The following is a 23,390-nucleotide window of genomic DNA, read 5'->3' on the forward strand; positions in this document are numbered from 1 at the left end:
CTGAAAACACTGCAGTATTTCATAATAAATGGTGCAAAAGACCATGGGCTCTTCTATTTTAGACACAGTGTTTGAAATGCGATTAAAAATCAACTGTGGCGGGTAATGCTGTCAAATCACTAGCCAATTTGGCGGGTTATTTATTATATTTACTTACCTTACTGGGGAAGTTCGTGCAAGAAAAATCTGTGCAGATTTAGCGCGAATACTCATGAGTCATCATGATATATTAAATACAGCGTATTGCACAGAATCTGCGCATATCTGGCTTACTAAAACACACGTCACTACGCAACAAATAACTGCGCGTTTGTTCATTTGCATTGAAGCAACAGCGAAGATTAAAAAGCATTTGGTTTACAGAAACGACAATGTTATTTTCCAACATCCTACATTTTTTTGATGTTCTTTGTGATCTGTCCACCTAAAACACATTTTTGGAGAGAAGGATGAGGATGAAAGAGGAAGGGAGGAGATGCTGGATGACAGGATTTGGTTTAAATAAAAAATTAATGAATGAAAACCAATTTTTTTTATATATTTATAAGTTGTGACGTAGTTAATCTGGTTTATTTCTTTTTTTTCTTCTTCTTATTACTTTTGGACAGAAGTTCTGAATGGCCGGTAACTTAAACACTTAGTAGCCAAATTGGCCGGTGAGTAAAAAGTTAATTTCAAACCCTATTTGTTGGTTTTTTGTTTCATTTAGTTTATTTGAAAGTTCATTTGATTCTCTGTGTTGGCTGCAAGCGAGTTGATATTAACTTTATCATCCAAACACACGTGTTCTGGTTCTCAGAAGTGTTTGTTATGGTTCTCTGCTTCAGTGTTTCCAAAAACAGGGAGCAATTCCCCCTGTACAAGCAACTGAAGACGTGAAGATGTCCAAACCCGTTTCTGGCCTGAGAGTCTGAGTCAGTGTAAGTCAGTGTGAGTCAGTCACTGGGGTTTTGAATCTGTGAAACAGTGATTTGTTTGTTTGACCAATGGAGTGAGTTTGGGCTGGACAATCTGTTTGACTGACCATTATTCTTTTGCTGACTTGATTATTTAGTTATTTTATCCATCATAGATATGCCAAAAAATTGGCAAAAAAATGAAAATAAAAATAAAGCTAACTAAAAATATATATATTTCATTTCTTGTTTGTTTTTTTTTATTTCATTTTTTTGTGCCAAACTTTTGGTGTAAGTTATACACACGCACACACACACACACACACACACACACACACACACTAACACACACACACACACACATTGAAAAATATTTTTTTATGGTTTTAGTTAATAACAACACTAGGCTATTTCCTTCTGGAAATGCAAATCTCTGTAATTCTATTGGTGGCACTTGAAAATTCATCTTTAAGGTCAACTCTGCTTTTATCTTTCAAAGTTTCACTCTCTTGTTTCCTCAGAGTTTCCTCATCTTCGTCCCAGACAGGCGTCTTCAATCAAAGCACTCTTAATTTTAGTCTTGGCCTCTGAGGTAAAATGAGCTTATAAAAAACAGCCACGCACAAACAAACACTTCTTGGCCCCTGACAACATTGATTCATTCCCTGATCACTTTAGTGAACTCGCCGTAAATTCATTTGAAGGGTGATGTGCACATCAGAATTCAGAGAACAAGACGCGAGCGCTGGAGTTTGTCTCATCTGGATTCGACCTCGGTAAATGAGGTGGAAAGCTCTCAATTCAATTCTGTCACGGATCACTCAAGAGTTGATGCATCATCTATTTGAGCTGAAGGATGAGCCCGTGACAGGCTAAAGAGATGCTCAAACCCAGCTTAGTTAATATCAAGCTGGTTACCTGAGGTTATCTAAGGTCAGGTTTTGTTCTGTCAGAGAGTCACATGACCGTGTTTAAATGCTGCTTGTAAATGCTTGACCCTGCGATGTAAGAACACGATGACAGCTCTCATGTGTGTTTTCTCTGTTCATCTCCTGTAGATGCACAATCCGCCCAGAGATGTTCCCCGCAGCTTTGTTAGATTTGCGCCGCTGATCTCACAGTCTCCTGGGCTTCAGACGTCCTTACTGATGGAACAACACATTTCTCATACTCCGCTGAACAATTAGAGGGGCTGCTATTAGCTAATTGTACAAGAGGCACAATTAACTGTGAAAAGTTTATGGCAATGTCACCAACATCAGCTGACTGACACACTGTTTATATATGAAAACTCTGCCTTGCTTTATAACCTTCAAAGTGCCCCTATATTGTCAGTGTTGGCAAAGTTTACTTTCTACATGAACTAGTTCAAAGTTCAGTTCACAACTTTTAAAATTAACTAGTTCAGTTCCTAGTTCATACTTTAAAATTTTGAACTAGTTCATAGTTCTTTTATAGTTCATAGTGAACTATTATTTTTCAAAATGATTGCCACAGCCCATATAGAACCACAGACACCAATTATTTTATCGGCGGGGAAAGTTTGCATAGGAATGTAAGATTTTTCCCATCCTCACGACCTTGTCATAAAACTCGTTTCAATGATTATATGACGCCTCCTTGCTGCTTTTTGTGTTGATGACGCATGCGGCGGTGCGACGCTAGTGGCTGGTGTTGCCAGATTGGGTGTTTTTCCGCTACATATTAAGGCCTGTTTACGGTGTGTTTTATCCGGGTTTTCGCCTGAAGGCTCTATAGAAATCTGGCACCCTATTGAACGAAGTTAAACTGAGAGAGCGTGCGTTCACAGACACCAGAATGAACGAGTTCACAGTAACGTTCATCAGGCAGAAATATAGTACGTTCAGTTCACGTTCGCCCAAAATATGAACGAGTTTATGAACTATCGTTCAATGAACGCGTTCAGGCACAACACTGCCCATTGTGTTATTTTAAAACTTCCTAATTTTGTTTTTGGCGACTCTTACAGTAGATTCACATGCATCCAATGTCAAAAAACACTTTAAGTTTCTCATAATGTACATTGCACATCATCTCATTTCTCAAAGAGTCTGAAATGGTTCGTTCAAAGATTCAGTGTCTCTAAACCCCGCCTCTCTGAGAGCTGCTCTGCTGTAATTGGTCAGAAAACAAACGCTCATTATCATATCTGAATCTCAGCTCTTGATACACAGTGATAAGAACACTAACGATGGCGTGGGTTTTATCGTATCAATCTCATCAGTGTCTTCTCGACATGAACAACACGAACCAAACTCTTCCAGTTTCAGATAAACTACAGTGTTTGAGGGCGGAGCAAAGAGACGCTATTCAGCCAATCAAGATTAGAGTATGACATTATGCAAATTAGTTAGATTGTTATGCATCCACTTTCTTTGTTTGGAAACATAATAGGGGTTTGGAACAACATGATGTTGAATTGTCACGTATTTACAGAACTTGCATGCTTGCAGACATACATGCATTTTGAAACCTAGATTTTTTATTGAGATAAATTGTATACTGCATCTTTTCCTCCCGTCTGCTCACAGGTTTTTGACGGTAGCAGTATGACAAGTGTCGTGGAACCAATTTAAAAGCACTGACCTGCACTGAGGGGTCAGAGTTCACCCGCAGGGGTTTGAAATTAAAATAGAACAGTGACAACATAGTGCGAACATAAAGATTGCGAAGAATTATTACATATCATACCCAAGCCATTAATCCAGTATAAATGTTTTCTGAGCTATTTCTATATTCGCTGTAAAAAGCACATCTGAATCAATATCTAAACATCCTTAAGACAAGATAAATTCACCTGCAATTTGTCTTTTGCACTGGCAGAAGGACTAGGAAACAAAATACATTTATACAGAATGTTGATATATTCTTGGAAAACAAGCCTCTTGTGTCTTGTGCATATTTTATTTTCAAGTCAATTTATTTTATTTTAATGATGTGTAGACGTTTTTACTGGAAAACAAGACAAACATACTCTTTCAGAATTAAATTTTACAGTGTTTACACTTCAAGCATAGCTCAATAAACCTACAGCCATTTGTTTCAGCTTCGCTCTGTCCACAGCACAATTAGATATAATTACGCCCCGAAAATGGATTAAACAATTGTCTTTGCATGAATAATGTAAATCCAATGTCTTTCTCTGGCAGTCTTAAATGGCCGCTGTTCTCATATTGATTTCTGTCTAGTCCTGACCACTGCCTCTCATGTCTCAGATCACCAGCTTTCTGTCATGTATCCATTTCCCCTTCACTGGTCTGTCCTGTCCGCTCCAGCAGTGGATCCATCAAGACCTCTATCGCCTCAATATTTATCACTTTAAAGCTCAGAATTGCACAGTATTGTGCGTGTGTCCTTGTGCTAAACGCAAGAAAAGTGTACATTTACATGCATGCTCTAAACAGCCAGTTTCTTACAGAAGCTCAACTCACGTGCCTAAACTAGTCCTCAAACATCCTCGAAGAAAAGCACAATTATTGTAACCATCCTGAGGTGGATGTTTAAACAAAGGAAGTACACTCTCACATTGGCATTTAATCATTTAGCAGACGCTTTTATCCAACGTGACCTACAAATGGGAAGAGCAATATAAACAATCAAACCAACAATAGCGCAACAATACAAAACACTTAGGTCTGAAGTAGTGAGTTTAGGTATAAGGATTCAGAGCCAGTGGATGTTCTGTTGGCAAACATCAGTGCCTTGAATTTGATACGAGAAGCAATTGGCAACCAGTGCGATTTTATGAAGATGTGTGACATGCGTCTCTTCGGCTCGATAAAGACCACTTTTGTTTCTAGATCAGTTGCAGGTGTAACAGTACATGCTGGAAGGCCAGAGAGCATTACAATAGTCCAGTCTGGTCTATGTTTCCCACACAACACCGTAAATCGCTGCTTAACTACCAGAGTACGATGTATAGTTGAAGAAATCAAGTAGCTAATCACAACTGTTTCCCGAAAATCAGTCGCAAATTGGTCATTCAACCACGTTGGTTAATCACGCAGGTGGTGGAGTAATAACTTCTTTTAATGAATCTGTTTGAGATCGAATTAATGCCAGATTTTTTGCTATAAATTACAGATATGGCATCTGAGGACTATTTCTCATTTGTCTCTCAGTTATTTTGCTTTCTTTTATTTATTTTGATTCAGTCGACTCGTTCTTACGCACTAGAGCACGTTCACACTCTTCAAAAACGACGCTTTAAATCTTTTGACAAACTAAAAGACGTAAATGACATTTGTATTTATTACAAATAAAAGATACAGGTTGTACTGAATATCAGCTAGCTTATTTTGCTCAAGATAAGGATTTATTGAGTCCACATGTATTAACAACAAGAAACTGCTTCTAACCACAGGTCGAGAGCTGTCGTTCCAAACACTCAAATTTTTGATGCTGCTTGCGAAAGTTCATTGGAATGATGGTTTCGGGAAACACTGAATCGTTGAATTATGCTGATTACGACTGAACTTCCGAAAACAGTTGGCTAACAAAGCTTCTTTTTTTTAGCAGTGATTGGAAAAAACATGTTTCTTAATGACAGATGCTAGTGATGTCATGTAGATGGAAAAGAGAAGTGGTCCCAGCACCGAGCCTTGAGGCACTCCAGTAGATGTTGTGACGTAGACACTTCACTCCTCCACGACACCCTGAAGGACCTACAAAGAGGTAAGAGTTTTAAAGGTAAAGGTTCTTTACTGGCATTGAAGATTTCATGAAGAACCTTTAACATCCATAGAACCTTTCAAATGGACAAAAGGTTCTATAGATATTTTAAATGTTCTATCACACATACTGTACACACACAAAAAGAAAAGGTTCTTTTTAGAACGGATCACTTCACTGCGAGTTTTTCTGGGGAACCAAAAATGGTTCTTCCATGGCAAATCCTCTTTTGCAACCTTTATTTTTAAAGATGTATGTATTCATACAAAATAAATAGCTTGTTTTACTAACATCAACCACTAGAGGCGTCTATACGAACACAACTGATTAGTCAATCCAGTGTGTGAGAAAGACAAGGTGTTAAACTAACCAGTAGGTGTACAAATGATTATAATACTTTGCCTTAATCTGATTTCCATGTAATGTGTGAGCTCTCAAATTCACACTGTACATCTGTGTTCATTCTGAAGCTTTTAGCTGCTCTGAGATGAATCTGCTGCGTATCAGATTCTCTGCTCATTATTACTCTCTCTTTGTGTTCACTTTGGCTCTTGTGCTGAATTTAAACAGTATGGCAGATAAATGTATTCATGTGAGGAAGCCAAACATCTGGATTTCCTCTTTCCTATATTGGCCGATTTAGACCGCCATGCTGTCTCATTCCTGCCACATGTTGAATGATATGGGGTTGGAAACATATTACAATCTCATTTAATTGATATGAGCCTGTAGATGTTATGAACTTCACCTTAACTGTCTGTTATATGTTTTTATCAGTGTACTGAAGTGTTGTTGAATGTGTGTTGTTGAATGAAAAAGAGCAGTTCAGACACAAAGACACAAATGTGTTTTGAACAACATGAAGCTGAATGAAGTTTTTTGTCAAACATAAATAGCAACATTTGATGTTGTTTGCACACTTTAGACTGTGACTTTATAAATGTAGTGACATAAAACAAAGAAACGCCCATAAAAATAAAGCAATAAGCTTTATTTAGAACAGCTAAGGTGGTTTTAGGCACTGCGTGCCCCTAGCTGTTCTAAATTCAATGTAAAACACGGCTTTAAGGGGCTTATTGTTTTTATAAAAAGCTGTAACTCTATAAAAAATATTAATTTTAATATTTATTTTATTAATAAAATAAACACCTGCAACAAAAAAATATATAACGTTATTACACATTTATTCTCCCGCCAAGCAATTTAGTTCCAAATAGGTTGCCAAGCAACATAGTAGCATCCGGCAGCAACAAAGAATCACAAACGGCAGTTGCGCAGTAATACTTATGTGATGCGGTCACAGGTGTGTGTTTGTTGAGTATTTTACAACGACTTTGAACGCGGCTCAACCAATCAGAATCGAGGACTGGAACTATCCGTTTTATAACAGAGTAAATACTTCACTGTGGTTAACCTGTAGGTTCACTCTCAAAAATAAAGGTTTTTGGCAGTGATGCCATAGAAGAACCATTTTTGGTTCCTTAAAGTACCTTTAAGTGAACAGTTCTTTAAAAGAACCGTTTTTTCTTAGTGTAAGAACATTTTAAGAACCTTATTTCATTATAATGAAACTTTTGTTCAATAAAATGTTCCATGCATGTTAAAGGTTCTTAATGGAACCATCAATGCCGACAAAGACCCTTTATTTTTAAGAGTGTTGGACGTCGGGTGGAACAAAATGATTTCCAAGATAGTAGCCTAATAGCTGTTATTTGTTGCTAGGTTACTTTGCTCTGTGGATCCATTGTGACAAAAAGCCCCTCTTGAGATTAATCAGGATCAGAGCTCTGGATGGCTGGATTTGGAGATGGAAACTCAAATGCCTGAGATTTTCTAGGACCAATTTTGCTAATGTTACTTGTTTTCTGACATGATGTAGCTATGAGCACATTATCATTCAATTAACCATGTTTCATTTTTAAAAAATAAAATAAATGTAATTTTATTAACAACATAAACCCTGTAAAATATGAAATAATAGTCAGAAAAATCAAATTATTTAAAATGGAACAGATTATCAAAACTTTAGATAACAGCTTAAATTTTTTTTTTTATGTGTGTTTTTTGTTTTGTTTTGAGGATTATATTTGATATATCAGGCTTTTATGGATCATATAGTATGATCTATTGAGAAAATGGAGGAAAATCCTCCCTCAATTTTATTCAGAGGCCCAAACTGAGCAAAAACAAAAATGCAATTTGCTGCAGATGCTGATATTTATATGGACAAAAAGTAAGATGTTTTCTTACTTTTTTCTGATGCAGAAATTCTGATGCTTGGAATGTAAATCAATGAGACATTTATATAGCGGATACTTGTATAAAATGCATATTAATATCAATAATCATCAATAATATGTCTTAGTAAGATGATATTTTAATGCTTAGTTTTAGGATCAAAGCTCTAGTTTTAAAACATATAATGCAATACAATACAATGATGATTGAGAGATGAACAAATAAATCTTCCTCAAAATCCTGATGAACATATTTGATACTTGTGATTTAAAAAAAAAAAAGGATGAATAATCAAGTGAAATCTTCAGTCCAGTAAATGTTCATCTTGACATATTACTAACATCAAAGTTATACGTTTAATTTTAAATTTTCTCTTTTTTTATTTCCGATATAAATCGGTAAAGATTTCCCCTGGAAAAGACATGAGCAGAAGGTGGATGTTTGTATAGTTATAATAAAATAAAATATTTCACTTGATAAAAAAAAGTCTATCAATTAGACGACAGAAGTCATGAAGTACTAGATTATGTGCAACAGGTTTATCAGATCATGTCGATCATTTAGAGGCTTTTTTGTGTATTTATTTGTGTTTCAACTATGAAAGCTTCATAGGATGCATATTTTTAATCTTAGTATTAATCTGTGGTTTCATATGGGCAGTGCAGTGTCGTGTTTTGGTGCATTTGCATTAATAACAGAAGTGAATCTTGAGCTGCACATGCAGAAAATCACCCGGGTGGAGCTAAGATGTGCAGTACAGTGATTTACTGTGTTCTTACAATGCATTAGCATGATAACCACGGCAGCGTAAATCTCACTCTGCTAATGCGAATGCGAGAATACATTTGTGTGATTCATGGAAGGCATCTCCTCACGCAGGTCTGCAAATCATTAGTGTGTAGACGTCATATTTCTGCGGTGCACATGACAGCTCTAATGCATCTCGTAGAAGATGCAGTTCTGTGGATAACACACGGATGAGGCTTATTACTGCTGTAAACACCCACAGAAAGCTCAACCTGTACAGTCTGAACATGCAGAAACTAATGCACACATGCACGTGTTGCTCTTTTAGACAAATCATATTTATGCCATTGTAAAGTCGTGTTTGTTGCTTTAGTTTAGGGGACAATTGAGAAAAGTCCTTTGAGGAATGGCAGGTGTAAAAATAACCTAAAATACGGGGCTGTGCAATATCAGATATCTATCTTTTTATTTTTAGAGTATTTTAAGAGATCTTAAGGGACATTCACAGGTCACTGCACATTTAAATTAAGTTTTAATTATTTTTAAGGTCATGCATTGTGCTTATGTTAATATGCAAACACAACCTTATGGTGACATGAAGGTTCAAAAGTTTGCTGTCGGATAAGATATTTGAATGGTTTTGAAAGAAGTCTCTTCTGCAAAAATACAGTAAAACAGTGAAACATTTTTACAACTTTACAACATTTTTATGTGAATATATTTTAAAATGTAAATCATTCCTGTGATCAAAGCTGAATTTTCAGCATGTCTTCAGTGTCACATGATCCTTCAGAAATCATTCTAATATGCAGAAAGAGAGATAGACTAATTATTATGGAAGTCAATGAGGAGTGTTTGGTTATTCCCACAATATTTAAAATATCTTCATAGATAGCAGAAAAAAGAAACTCATACAGGATTAGAACAACTTCAGGATCCACAAATGAATTTTTTCACGAGTTTAATCACCTTCATTGTATGTCCTTCTGCATCAAACACAACTTTACAATTAAAGCATTGGGTTGAAGGGTTAATTACAATTGTAAATCAATCATCCATTATGATGAAAATCTCATCAGAGTTTTGGAGCTCATTAGAGAATAACATGATTTGTTTCGCTCCTTTTAAATCTCTGCATTTAAATAGTGACAATGAAAACCAAGACAGCAATTTCCAACTTCTGTATTTATATTTGCATAAGCATTGATTCAATGTAATTAAGGATTTTCATAAATCACTTTTTGTTTGTCTTTGTTCCTTCGATAACTGGAATATGAACGTTTCATTAGAAGTTGGTTTGTTTTTCTCAGCTAAATTCTATCATCTAATTCAACACAGAATCTGTCACAAGGAATTTTCCATTTCTGCGTTCTCATCATCTGCTTTTTACTGAACGATTTACTGATTTAAAACATTTTCCTCTAGCTTGTGCAGTTCGACTGGAATGAAATCGAGTTGCCAAACTCTTGCGGCCCGTTTTAAATGAATGACTTGTGTCATTAGATTCGTTTACACAGTCCTTATTTAAAATGTAATTATAGCCATCAGCAAAAATGTGTATCATCAGTATAATCAAACATTAGTGTAATTATTACTGTGCAGTTATTAAAATGATGATTGAAAAATGATAAAACATAATGCTATTAATCTCTCCGGATAAACTTTCTCTCTCAGATTCATGTGTCTGAAGCTCTTAACAGATCTATCTATCTATCTATCTATCTATCTATCTATCTATCTATCTATCTATCTATCTATCTATCTATCTATCTATCTATCTATCTATCTATCTATCTATCTATCTATCTATCTATCTATCTATCTATCTATCTATCCGTCTATCTATGTATCTATCTGTCTATCCATCCATCTATCTATCTATCTATCTATCTATCTATCTATCTATCTATCTATCTATCTATCTATCTATCTATCTATCTATCTATCTTCTCTCTGTCTATTTATCTATCTATCTATCTATCTATCTATCCATCCATCCATCCATCCATCCATCCATCCATCCATCCATCCATCCATCCATCCATCCATCCATCCATCCATCCATCCATCCATCCATCCATCCATCCATCCATCCATCCATCCATCCATCCATATATCTATCTATGTATCCATCCATCCATTTCTATCAATCTTCCATCCATCCATCCATCCATCCATCCATCCACAAATTGCAATCCTGTTTGCTGCCTCAATTAAAATTCAACTGATATTCAGGAATCCGTGTGATTCATACTCGGCAGAAGTAGTTCATTGAGAATCTTGGTCAACACTTTCTTCTTTACCAAGATAAAATGGACAATAACTACTGTACACTGACACTGAAGGGAGAAAAGCGACTTTTGATTGTTTTCTATGAATCTGATCATAGATCAATCTGTCACAGTCTAAAAGATTTGATTTCACTCACAACTTTGACTGAGTGTGTATTTACAGTGCCTATCTTTAAATGACAAAGTAGTTCAGCCTGCTAGGTTAATGTTTATCAAAGTTTTACAGTCATAGACGGTCTCTGGGTCTGTAAAGGTCTGTTATAAGGTGATATTTGAAGCGTGCGTCGGGTAAAAACCCCTCAGCGTCTCTCACGGTTGTCATGGTTTGTTTCCACTCTCTCAGAATACAATCACGTCTTTGTTGTTCTGGTCTGAAGAGGATCCATCAGTCCGCGTGTCGCCGCATTCACTGATTGCTCTCTTTTGCTGCTGTTACCTCAAATATGATATTTTGAGACTCATTTGAATGGTCTTGCATCTGATATCACACAACATAATAAGCTGAAGATGAGATGGCCAGTCTGAGGACATGCAAATCATTTCTATGAATTGGATTTCGCTGTGTTAATATGCACACGCTGATTGTGAGTATATTGTCCAATCATGTTACAGAATCACACAAGCTATTATCACAAATCCGTTCATCTAAAGTCACACTTTGAGTCTGAACTCCATGCAAAATGTTATTATTTATTCCATTTATTTATTTGATCCTTTTACTTATGTCTTTGACATTGATTTTTGACGTTAGCGTTGGCTTTTCTCGGCAGTTCATGGCAGCCACAGAGCATTCTTCGGGAAATATGATTCTTAAATTCATCCCGAGATACTGCCAGACGAGAGAGGTTTGGCTTTCCAGACAAGAGTGAGTGATTCCAAAATACACAATATTTCAGAAAACTAAAAGTTGAATATGAGAAGGAATTAGTCTTTTCAGAACTATAATTTTGTTGCAGTTTTGGAAGTATCTCTAAAACAAATATATGTTTTTATTTTTTCATGCAGTCTTAAATGAAATAAAAATCCAAAGTGCAAATAAATGGCAAGACTTTTATTTTCTGAAGAGGGTTTTGTGTGTGGTTACCGTGATGTTGCAATACACAAGAAATCCAGGGGACTTCAATACTTAAAATACCCCTGTAGTCAATCATTTTATCCCTTAAAACTCATCTTTGATCACCAAAATTACATATTTAAAAGTTTTTTCCTTAAAAAAAATTCTTCTGCCTTAAAATAGCTTGAATGTAACTCGACACCCTTGCCTCATTTAGTATGCGTGGTTCTATGAATATGCAAATGAGCCCCGCCTCCACTCACTCCCTCAGAGATCTACTCGTTGACGATCACGCGTTGATCTGATTGGTTACAAGGTAGTTTGTGACGTCAGAAACACCAGCGATTTCAAAACTGTGTTTTTGAGACTGTCTTTGGTTCACTGCAATTTTAAAGAGAAAATACTCAGCAATAGCCTGGATGCCAGCCTGAACCCGGCCCACAATATTTTAGGTCGGGAAGTTCGTTCTGGACTCGATCTGTTGAGGAGCTATTATGCCCGAACAAAAATTGTTCAGACCAATCAAATTGTCAGGGCAGGCTTTATACGACGATGGACAGATGAGCAACGGTAACGTAACCATCCAAGTCACCAAAGAGCGCTTGGTTTGAATTTGTTCACAACAAAGAATGGCTGCCGCTGGAGAATTTAGATGTGTAGATTCAGCCATCACGTCTGTTATAGAAGATGTAGACAGTGCATTCATTTTAAAAGAGGAACAGAGGTTCTCTCGGTCAAGGCATTTGTCGATCGGAAAGATGTTTTTGCCGTCCTTTCTATGGGATTCGGATATCCAATTGGCATTGCAGAGGCATTTTTTTTTCCTAGTTTGGATGAAACGCCCCATAATCACAGCCCAATGGAGCAGTATCAGGCTCACATTCTGACTAGAATCTGAGTATGACGACGTCAGGCTAACTCAGCAATGCTGTCGACTTACGAATTTACACATGGTTTGTCTTAAAGCATATTAAAAACACCATATAGACATATAAACAACATTAAAAACTGGATTTTCACCACAGGAGAACTTCAAATACATGCATGGTTAAAAAAATGTTTTTAAGTAATTGACTTAAAATTTGTTTATTCAACAAATTATTAAGCTCCTATAGCTCTATGTTTTTCTTATTTAAAGATACACTATGTAGTTTTTTTTTGGTTCAAAATTAACAAAGTTTGAGTCAATACATCAATCCTTCTTTCGATACATGTTTTGTACTATGTTAAGCCTATTATAAATGTTCATAGTTTAGAATGAATGGTATGATTTTTGTATGAAATTGTGTACATGCATCACTCGCCCTTGCGTGTCTCATCCTATACGTAAATAGAGAAAAGTTGCTCTACTAACAGAAATGGCCTATTATAGTAAAATTACTTATTCAAAGTAAGTACCTAGTCCTCAAGAGAAAATGTGACTTCGGATGCAGCCATGGTCCTATTTTTGAAAGATTCAAGGGTCCGGAAACTTCATAAGATCCGGAAAAACCGCATTGTAGTCCAAACGAGCCGTTCGTTGTAGTTCTTGAAAAGTGGATTCTGTTAAATACAATATGTTGACTTTGAGCTTTGAAACCTTGCAGATTTTTTTATGCTCAAACAGCAACAATAAACACTAACTAAAGTTGAAAAAGTGTAAAAGCTTTATAGGCACAACCCTATAGTGTCTCTGTAAACATTTTTCACAGGTCAGGTTTATCATCAATACATGTGAAAAATATGAAGTTTTGGATGTTCTGTTGGCTTGTTTCCACATCTGAGCGTCACAAAAGAACGTCTTTCTCTCACTGTGCCAGGTGAACAGAACGGACTCTGCTGGTTTCTGCCAGCGTCCTCCTCACCGTCTCGCTGAGAGCAACAGAAATCTGCTGTGATGATTAGTGCTTCATCTCACACATGCTTCATTATCTACCTCTGCGCTTCAGAACAGTCACAGATACGATACACACACTCACGAAAACAACCTGAAACTCATGTGTTTTGCTGCTCATTACAAACCAAGCTGGAGGTTTCATGTTTTAATATCGTTTACCAGCTGTTTTCTCCCAGACACTTTGAAAGGATAGAACTGTAACAAGCTGTTTATAATTAGTATTTACCCTCTTATGGAGAACTTGTTAGCTCCAGTATGTTACGAACAAAAAGCAGTTCAGTATTTTGAAGCTACTTATAAAGACAATCAATTTTAAACTTTAATTATTAATTTAATTAGTGACATACTGTCTGAAGGAAGGTTTTGGAATGAAAAATCGCAATCGGGGCGACAGCATTAAAGTTGAACGGTTACACTGTACAATAAGGTTCATTAGCATTGGTTAATGTATTAACTAACATGAATAACAATAAGCAATATTTATTAATTGTTGTTAATGTTAGTTAATTAAAATTTTGTTCATGTTAGTTCACAGTGCATTAATATATATATATATATACAGGTCCTTCTCAAAAAAATAGCATATTGTGATAAAGTTCATTATTTTCCATAATGTAATGATAAAAATTAAACTTTCATATATTTTAGATTCATTGCACACCAACTGAAATATTTCAGGTCTTTTATTGTTTTAATTCTGATGATTTTGGCATACAGCTCATGAAAACCCAAAATTCCTATCTCAAAAAATTTGCATATCATGAAAAGGGTCTCTAAACAAGCTATTAACCTAATCATCTGAATCAACTAATTAACTCTAAACACCTGCAAAAGATTCCTGAGGCTTTTAAAAACTCCCAGCCTGTTTCATTACTCAAAACCGCAATCATGGGTAAGACTGCCGACCTGACTGCTGTCCAGAAGGCCATCATTGACACCCTCAAGCAAGAGGGTAAGACACAGAAAGACATTTCTGAACAAATAGGCTGTTCCCAGAGTGCTGTATCAAGGCACCTCAGTGGGAAGTCTGTGGGAAGGAAAAAGTGTGGCAAAAAACGCTGCACAACGAGAAGAGGTGACCGGACCCTGAGGAAGATTGTGGAGAAGGACCGATTCCAGACCTTGGGGACCTGCGGAAGCAGTGGACTGAGTCTGGAGAAGAAACATCCAGAGCCACCGTGCACAGGCGTGTGCAGGAAATGGGCTACAGGTGCCGCATTCCCCAGGTCAAGCCACTTTTGAACCAGAAACAGCGGCAGAAGCGCCTGACCTGGACTACAGAGAAGCAGCACTGGACTTCAGGCATTTTGGGATTTCCTTCTCTCCAGTCTTCCTCCAGACTCTGGCACCTTGATTTCCGAATGACATGCAAAATTTGCTTTCATCCGAAAAAAGTACTCTGGACCACTGAGCAACAGTCCAGTGCTGCTTCTCTGTAGCCCAGGTCAGGCGCTTCTGCCGCTGTTTCTGGTTCAAAAGTGGCTTGACCTGGGGAATGCGAATATTTCCCCCAGGTCAAATATGGGGAAATATTCCCCATATTTCGCTGAAATATTTCGGTTGGTGTGCAATGAATCTAAAATATATGAAAGTTTAATTTTTATCATTACATTATGGAAAATAATGAACTTTATCACAATATGCTAATTTTTTGAGAAGGACCTGTATATATATATAAAAAAGAGATGCGTGCCGCAGAACAACGAATAAACTCAATATTTATTAAACCGAGAACTCCAACAACAACATCTAACACAAAGTTATCACAAGCTTAAACACACACAGGAGATCATTAACAAAACAGGCTTGAAGCTCAATTAGAAACCACAAAAACAAACAAGGAACGAGAACTCCGGCAAATAGGAACAGGGAAAAGCAAACGGATGGATGGATGGATGGATGGGTGGATGGGTGGATGGACTGATGGATGGGTGGATCATGGGTGGATGGACGTATGGATGGATGACGGGTGGGTGGATGATGGGTGGATGGACGGATGGGGTGGATGATGGGTGGATGGATGGATGGATGATGGATGGGTGGATGGATGATGGATGGGTGGATGAACGGATGGATGGATGGATAAATGGATGATGGATGGGTGGATGATGTGTGGATGGATGGATGGATGGATGGATGGATGGGTGGATGGATGGATGATGGATGGGTGGATGATGGGTGGATGGACGGATGGATGGATGGATGACGGGTGGGTGGATGATGGGCGGATGATGGGTGGATGGACGGATGGATGGATGGATGATGGATGGATGGGTGGATGATGGGTGGATGGACAGATGGAAGGATGGGTCGATGATGGATGGATGGGTGAATGATGGGTGGATGGACGGATGGATGGATGGATGGATGGATGATGGGTGGATGGATGGATGGATGGATGGATGGATGATGGGTGGGTGGATGGATGATGGATGGATGGATGGATGATGGGTGGATGGACGGATGGATGGATGGATGGATGGATGATGGGTGGATGGGCGGATGGATGGATGGATGATGGATGGATGGATGGATTGATGGATGGATGATGGATGGATGATAGATGGGTGGATGATGGATGAATGGATGGATGGATGATGGATCGATGGGTGGATGAAGGGTGGATGGATGGAAGGATGGATGGATGGGTGGATGATGGGTGGATGGATTGATGGATGGGTGGATGGACGGATGGATGGATGGATGGACGGATGGATGGATGGATGATGGGTGGGTGGATGGGTGGATGGATGGATGGATAGATAGATGATTGGGTGGATGGATGGATGGATGATAGATAGATAGATAGATAGATAGATAGATAGATAGATAGATAGATAGATAGATAGATAGATGATGGGTGGGTGGATGGATGGATGGATGGATGGATAATACATTACAAAATAAATGTTTATTTATTTATTTGTCAAGTAAATAAATAAATGAACAGATATAAATCTTTAAATTTATACTTTCTGTCCAAAAAACAAAAACAAAATCTTCAAATTGAGAAAACTTTTACTATAAATCATGCAAGGAATATCAACCAAAGAGAGCAAAGAGATGAGCTTTGACACAACCAAACTCTCAGAAACAACATGCAAGTTTTAGCAGCCTCATCAACAACTGAAAAGTCAGTTATATCTATAATCATAATGTTTACGTGTCGCACATTCACTGCCTTACAAAATCTCCAGCCAGGCGGGAAGATCTGAGACGGGATCTGACAGAACATGGTACGCTGTGGGCAGGACATGAACTCATGGAAACTGGACAGTCTGTGATCCCTAGACATTATTACGGAGGTTTCGCAGAAACTTTCTTCCACTTCAGCCTTTTGCTTTCCCAGAATATGTCAATCGTCATTAACAGCGGATGAGAGATTGAAACCTGCTTAAGTCTCTGGTGCAAAACTGCTTCAGAACGGCTGTGGAGATTCAATGAAAGATTTCTGTCATCAGCAGAAAACATGACGAGATGCTTCTCTTCATTTAATCATGACTTATCAGGGGCCGAGCAGGGAAGGATGATGACAGCGCCACCTACTGGTCAGAAAATATATCATATATATATATATATGTCACTATATATGGATGACATTATCTTGTTTGCATGGGCTTATACAGATTTTTGTCTAATATATATATATATATTTTTTTTAATGTGGAAATTAGAAAAAAAAGCCTCCAGAATGAGATTTTTGTTACTAGAACAATGTTATTTACTTTATCAATTTTCTTTATCAAAACCAGATTTTTATTTCTAGGTGTCTTCTATCGTGCTTTTGGTAATTGCTTTGAAGATTTTAATTCATGCAAATTCATCGCAGAGCAAACTAAATACACACACATTATTATATTGGAACAAGTTTAGATTGCAAGATAAAGGAGATGCCCTTAATTAAAATGCCTCGTAAAGTATAAGACTTTGTCTCAAGAATGACACTTTTTGTTCTTTGCATTTGGCCTAATTAGGATGTTACCTTGAGAAAATGATTTATTTCATCTCAGGATTGCAGACGTATAAATCAAGGACCTGGAGATCTAATGGTATTCATAAAAGTCCCTGGCAGAACGTTTTATCTGAGTATGTGGTTGTTTTCCCCCGTCATAATTCTTTCGCTCAAAGCAAAAAATGTTCCTCGGCTCCATTGAGTCATCAAATAACAGGCGTCTGTAAAGCAAGACTCGGTATTCCTGAAGCCAGAGTATATGGACAATAGATTCAGCTCTCCGTGTGTTCAACTCCAGCCATTCCCCTCATCAATCCTGTGATTTATAACTCCGAAAGGTTAGATGGTGTCTTTCCACAGTTTTAAATGAATGGCTCACTTTGCAATTAAATCTTTCTCTCCTTCTCTTCCTGTGCACTTTTCCATGAATTGAGAGGGAGGCCTGGAACGCTCCCAGTGTTGAAGCCGAAGAGAACGAATGTATTTTCATTGGCACCGAAGCTGTCCAGCTGAAATTAACCGTGTATGAAATGTGCTGAATATTACGGATGGCATCCGGGCCAAGAAAGACAGTTGGTCTCAAACCCCAGACCGCGCTCGCTTCGCTATCTTTCAAAACCAGTCTAACTTTGGCCCGCCGGCCCACGCCAGAACCTCCAGCTTGCTGAATCACACTTCTAATGAACCGAGACGGGATACTCGGGGTCAGCCGTGATCCCGATCCCAGACAAAAGCTCTGGACGTATATAGCTTTTCCCTCATTTTGAGTTCTGTTTCTTCCATTTGTGCATTTTCAGTTCCGCTCAGGAAAACGTGTTAATTCCAACACAATCTCATGAAAGTGCGTATCTATACCACGAATGTTATTTCTCGTGCCATTTATACTCCAAAAATGATTTACGGGCTAATTCTTAATGTTATTTGAACAAATGCAAGCACATCCATGCAAACATCAGGGTTTATTGCACTGAAAACCTTTCAGTTATACGATACTGCTCAAAAGTTTGGGGTCGGACAACTCAATTATTATAAGTTCCATTACACTGATCAAATGACTTTGAAAAAAAGTTAAATATATAAATGCTGTTCATTTGAACTTTCTGTCCGTCAAAGAATCCTAAAAAGAATATGGTTTCTACAAAAATAGAAGCAACTGTTTTCAACACTGATAATAATCATAAATGTTTCTTGATCATCAAATCATCATATTATAGTGATTTCTGAAGGATCATGTGACACTGAAGACTGGAGTAATGATGCTGAAAATTCAGCTTTGATCACAGGAATAAATTACACTTTACTATATATTCACATAGAAAACAGATATTTGGAAATTGTAATAATATTTCATAATTTTTATTTTGTATTTTTGATGAACTATGGAAGCTTATTTACGCCACAGAATAAAAAATAATAAAGGTAATTGGAACTTTTTATCTCACAATTGCTAGTTTACATCTCGCAATTCTGACTTTATAACTCGCAATTGAGGGATATAAAGTGAGAATTGTATGATATATAGTCGCAAATGCGTGTTATAAAGTCAGAATTGTGAGATGTGTACTTGCAATTCTGAGGAAAAATGTCTTTTTTTCCTTAGAATTGAACTTTATAACTCGCAAATGTTCTCACAAGATACATTTTATGAGATAAAAAGTCGCAATTATCTTTTAAAGTGTTTTATTCTGTAGCAGAAACAAGCTTCCATAGTGAACTGAAGAGACTTACAATAAAAACTTGATTGGAAGTGTGTGTGTGATTTTATTGCAATAACAGAAAATGATGCAAATGGGCCTTGAAACAAGCTTAGACACTTGAACATGAATACAGCTGCTTTAAAAGTGAACCGATCTTACGTCGGGCTTCAACAACGCCCCAGAAAGAAAAAAACACTCTCCTTCTAGTGCGTCTTATGAGACTTTTCATTAAGAACATGATCCGGTTCACCTGACACACACTCTCGCTTGTCTGTCCTTCACTGGGATTCTTGAACAGCCTGAATTGATGTTCTGACCTTGAAGTCAGCATTAATATCGCTTGCTTTGATGCCGTGACTTTCACCCATGCTGTAATGACAAGACGAGAGGATTATAAGCGTTCGGAAAATCTTAATTCTTTTCGTAATTATCTTTTGGCCCGAAACAGTCGACAGTATGGTTTCCTTTAGGACTCATTATTTCCACCGCAGTGAAGTGATCTACAGAAGGGGTTTGGCGCTAAAATTGATGGAGGGAAGCCAAAACCTCCAGCGTGAGGAACGAGAGAGTGGAAGGTTTAAATAACTTCAGAAAACTTTTAAAAGTGCTGTTTAGCGAACCGACGTGAGCTGATGAGTGGGGCGATTGTGCTGTAATATATTTTTTTAAAGATTTGGAATAGAAATTTCTGCAGCAGTGGAGAAACAAAAGAGACGCTGTGTTCAGCTTGTTTGGAGGACAACTTTACATTTATTTATGTTAAAAAAAAATCAGTTCATTGAATCAGTTCATTTAGATGATCCATGTCAGTGAACAGATTCAGTGAACAGATGACCATGTCAGTGAACAGATTCAGTGAACAGATGACCATGTCAGTGAACAGATTCAGTGAACAGATGACCATGTCAGTGAACAGATTCAGTGAACAGATGACCATGTCAGTGAACAGATTCAGTGAACAGATGACCATGTCAGTGAACAGATTCAGTGAACAGATGACCATGTCAGTGAACAGATTCAGTGAACAGATGACCATGTCAGTGAACAGATTCAGTGAACAAATGACCATGTCAGTGAACAGATTCAGTGAACAGATGACCATGTCAGTGAACAGATTCAGTGAACAGATGACCATGTCAGTGAACAGATTCAGTGAACAGATGACCATGTCAGTGAACAGATCACCGGGTGGTGATGGCACAATGGATAAGACACATGCCTTTGGTGTGAGAGACCCGGGTTTGAATCCACTGTGAGACACCAATGTGTCCCTGAGCAAGACACTTAACCCCTAGTTGCTCCAGAGGCATGCGACCTCTGAAATATAGCAATTGTAAGTCGATTTGGATAAAAGCGTCAGCTAAATGAATAAATGTAAATGTAAACAGATTCACTGATTCAGTTCCATTCACCACACACATATTTGCTTTATAGCAAACATCTAATTAAAAGCTGATATGTTTTACCATGCATTCAACAAAGAAAAATTAGGCTGTATTCTAGTTGTTTTAGTTTTTTCAATGAGTCAGTTTGATTTATCCGCTCAGGTTTAATGCTGCAGTGAATCAGTTTATTTGGTTTATTTTATATGTCAATGAATCGATTCACTGATTCAGATGCAGGCGTCACACATTTAGGACTTTTTATAGCAAACACAAATTAGGCTGTAGTCTAGTTGTTATAGTTTTTAAGTTTGTTTAATTGGTAACACTGTACAATAAGGTTCATTAGTTAACATGAACTAAGAATTAACAATACCTCATCATTTATTAAGCTTAATTAGCATTAATTTCAACATTTACTAATAAGTTATTTAAATCAAAGGTTGTATTTATTAACATTAGATATATAGCAAACGAGATGATACTTATAATCTGTAATGCTGGAAGAGACATTTTTTAATCGTTTACTTATTTATTTATTGGTTCGACATTTAAAAGTATTTTTAATGTATTAGCATAAGTTTTTTTGTGTTTGTTTGTTTTTTGCCTACCCACTAGCATATAAATAAGCCCAAAGCTCCAGACATCTGTAATTTAAATCTCATGGGCTCTATAACCTGTATTTAAGGGACATCTGTGCTTCTACATAAACCGTTTGTCACATTTCACATATCAAAGCGACATCAATGGCTGGAATGTGTTGGTCTCGGGTGAATAATGTCCTCAGGCCTACAGATGTTTAGCTTTATAAGTGCAATGAACGTGAACTCGTCTGATTATGCAGGGATTGTGTGACATTGCTGCAGGACGTCAAACGTTGGTAAGCGAAACCGTGAAATGCAATTTTTCTATTTCCTCAGTGGTGGAGGTTCATGGCAGACGTGGAAATGGATAGTCCTGTCAAAGAGTAAAACGTATAGAATATGCTTTTGTTCCCTTAAAGAAATTGCTCGTGAAAAAAAGTGGAAATGTGTTTTATGCATCTGTTTCTTTCTCTTGATATGGTCCTCAAATAAGATTAGATTTAACTTTATTGCCGCTATGAAGTACAGCACAAATGAAAGTGGTGTAACTTAATCTAGTCAAATATCAGTTTCGTTGTTTTAAGCTACTGTTCTGCAGCCTTTTGTAAAAGTTGCCAATAGTTAATGCAATAATACTTAATAAACATAATAAAGGTTACAGCAATATTAGCAAATAAATATATATTTGAGATGTGTAGGGTGAACTTGACCTTCATGTTGACTTTTAAGCTAATTGTTTTACTAATTCAAAGAGATTCTCTTATTATATTTTCTTCCTGTTCTTTTCTTTCCTCTGATGCCAAGTTATAAACAAAAAAGCTCTTGTTTCAAAATGCAGAAAAATCCCCACATTGACATTCTGGCTGGGAATAAAGTGTGTTTGACAGTTAACAAGTATTTGCCCAGAGACTCGCCACCCACGTCATGTTTTTCAGCAGAGCCTAATTACTCAAATGTGTTATTCATTATAGATAATAAAGCTCCTCCCTAACCACAGTAAACTCTCAGAGAAATCAGAGGCCTTGACCGTGCGTAGTGCAGGTTATTTGGCAAAGGCCTGTGGTTCGGAGAAGAATAGATGTGATACGAGATGTGTCTCAAGTGGACGCTTTAAAAGTCTGAAAGTGGATTTGGCCACAAATGCTTTTGTGAAGAAAGTTTCCTATAAAGTATGTTGAAGGGTCAGAGAATGAATGAATTTATTCAGTTTTGAATAACTCTCCTCAATTGTAAATGAGAATTTTTTTTAAAACCAGCAAGCGTAATGAGAACAACAACATATATTATTTGGGAGTCTCAGAAAGACATGTTTTGCCCCAAATTATTATTATTATTTTATTTTTTGCAGAAAGAACATGAAGGCTATTTTTAGGACCAATAACATTTGTAAATTAAACAATCATTACCATATTTAAAAAAAGAAAATATTTTTAATAATTACCATAAATCTGTAATGTAATACTTCAGTCATTAATTATCATGCAAATAATATCAAAAGGCATATGGAAAAAAAATCCTTTCTTAAGAAGAAAACTTCAAATTCTTAAAGGGATAATGGTATATTATTATCTAAAATCAATATTTTTATTCATAAATACGTCCTCAATGGGTGTATATATACCTCTACCAATTATCTGACTTATCCTCGTAAACGAATAATGTATTATCTTTATATACATGTGACGGGTAGGTCCACGAAGTCTTCCATGTCGTTCCGCCATCTTGAAAAACTATAATAGCAGAGAGGGTAAAAATGTACTAGGCCAACGCGTTTCCACAACGTGTTTTCGTTCAGAGCCAGTGTCACATGACTGAAAGCAGGAGAAACGGAGGAGCAGAGCAAGTTTAAAAGCTGCATTGCACTGTTATTATTCACACTGTAACATTCGTGTGTTCGTTGTGTCAAGTTGCAGTTTGTTTGAAATAACAAACCTGTTCACCCGAAGGAAAAACCCGAAGGAAAACTAAGACTATCCTGTCC

The sequence above is a fragment of the Siphateles boraxobius genome, unplaced genomic scaffold (assembly GCF_051911475.1).
Source record: "Siphateles boraxobius isolate OS27281-9 unplaced genomic scaffold, OSU_SipBor_1 57, whole genome shotgun sequence".
In the NCBI taxonomy this organism is placed as follows: Eukaryota; Metazoa; Chordata; class Actinopteri; order Cypriniformes; family Leuciscidae; genus Siphateles; species Siphateles boraxobius.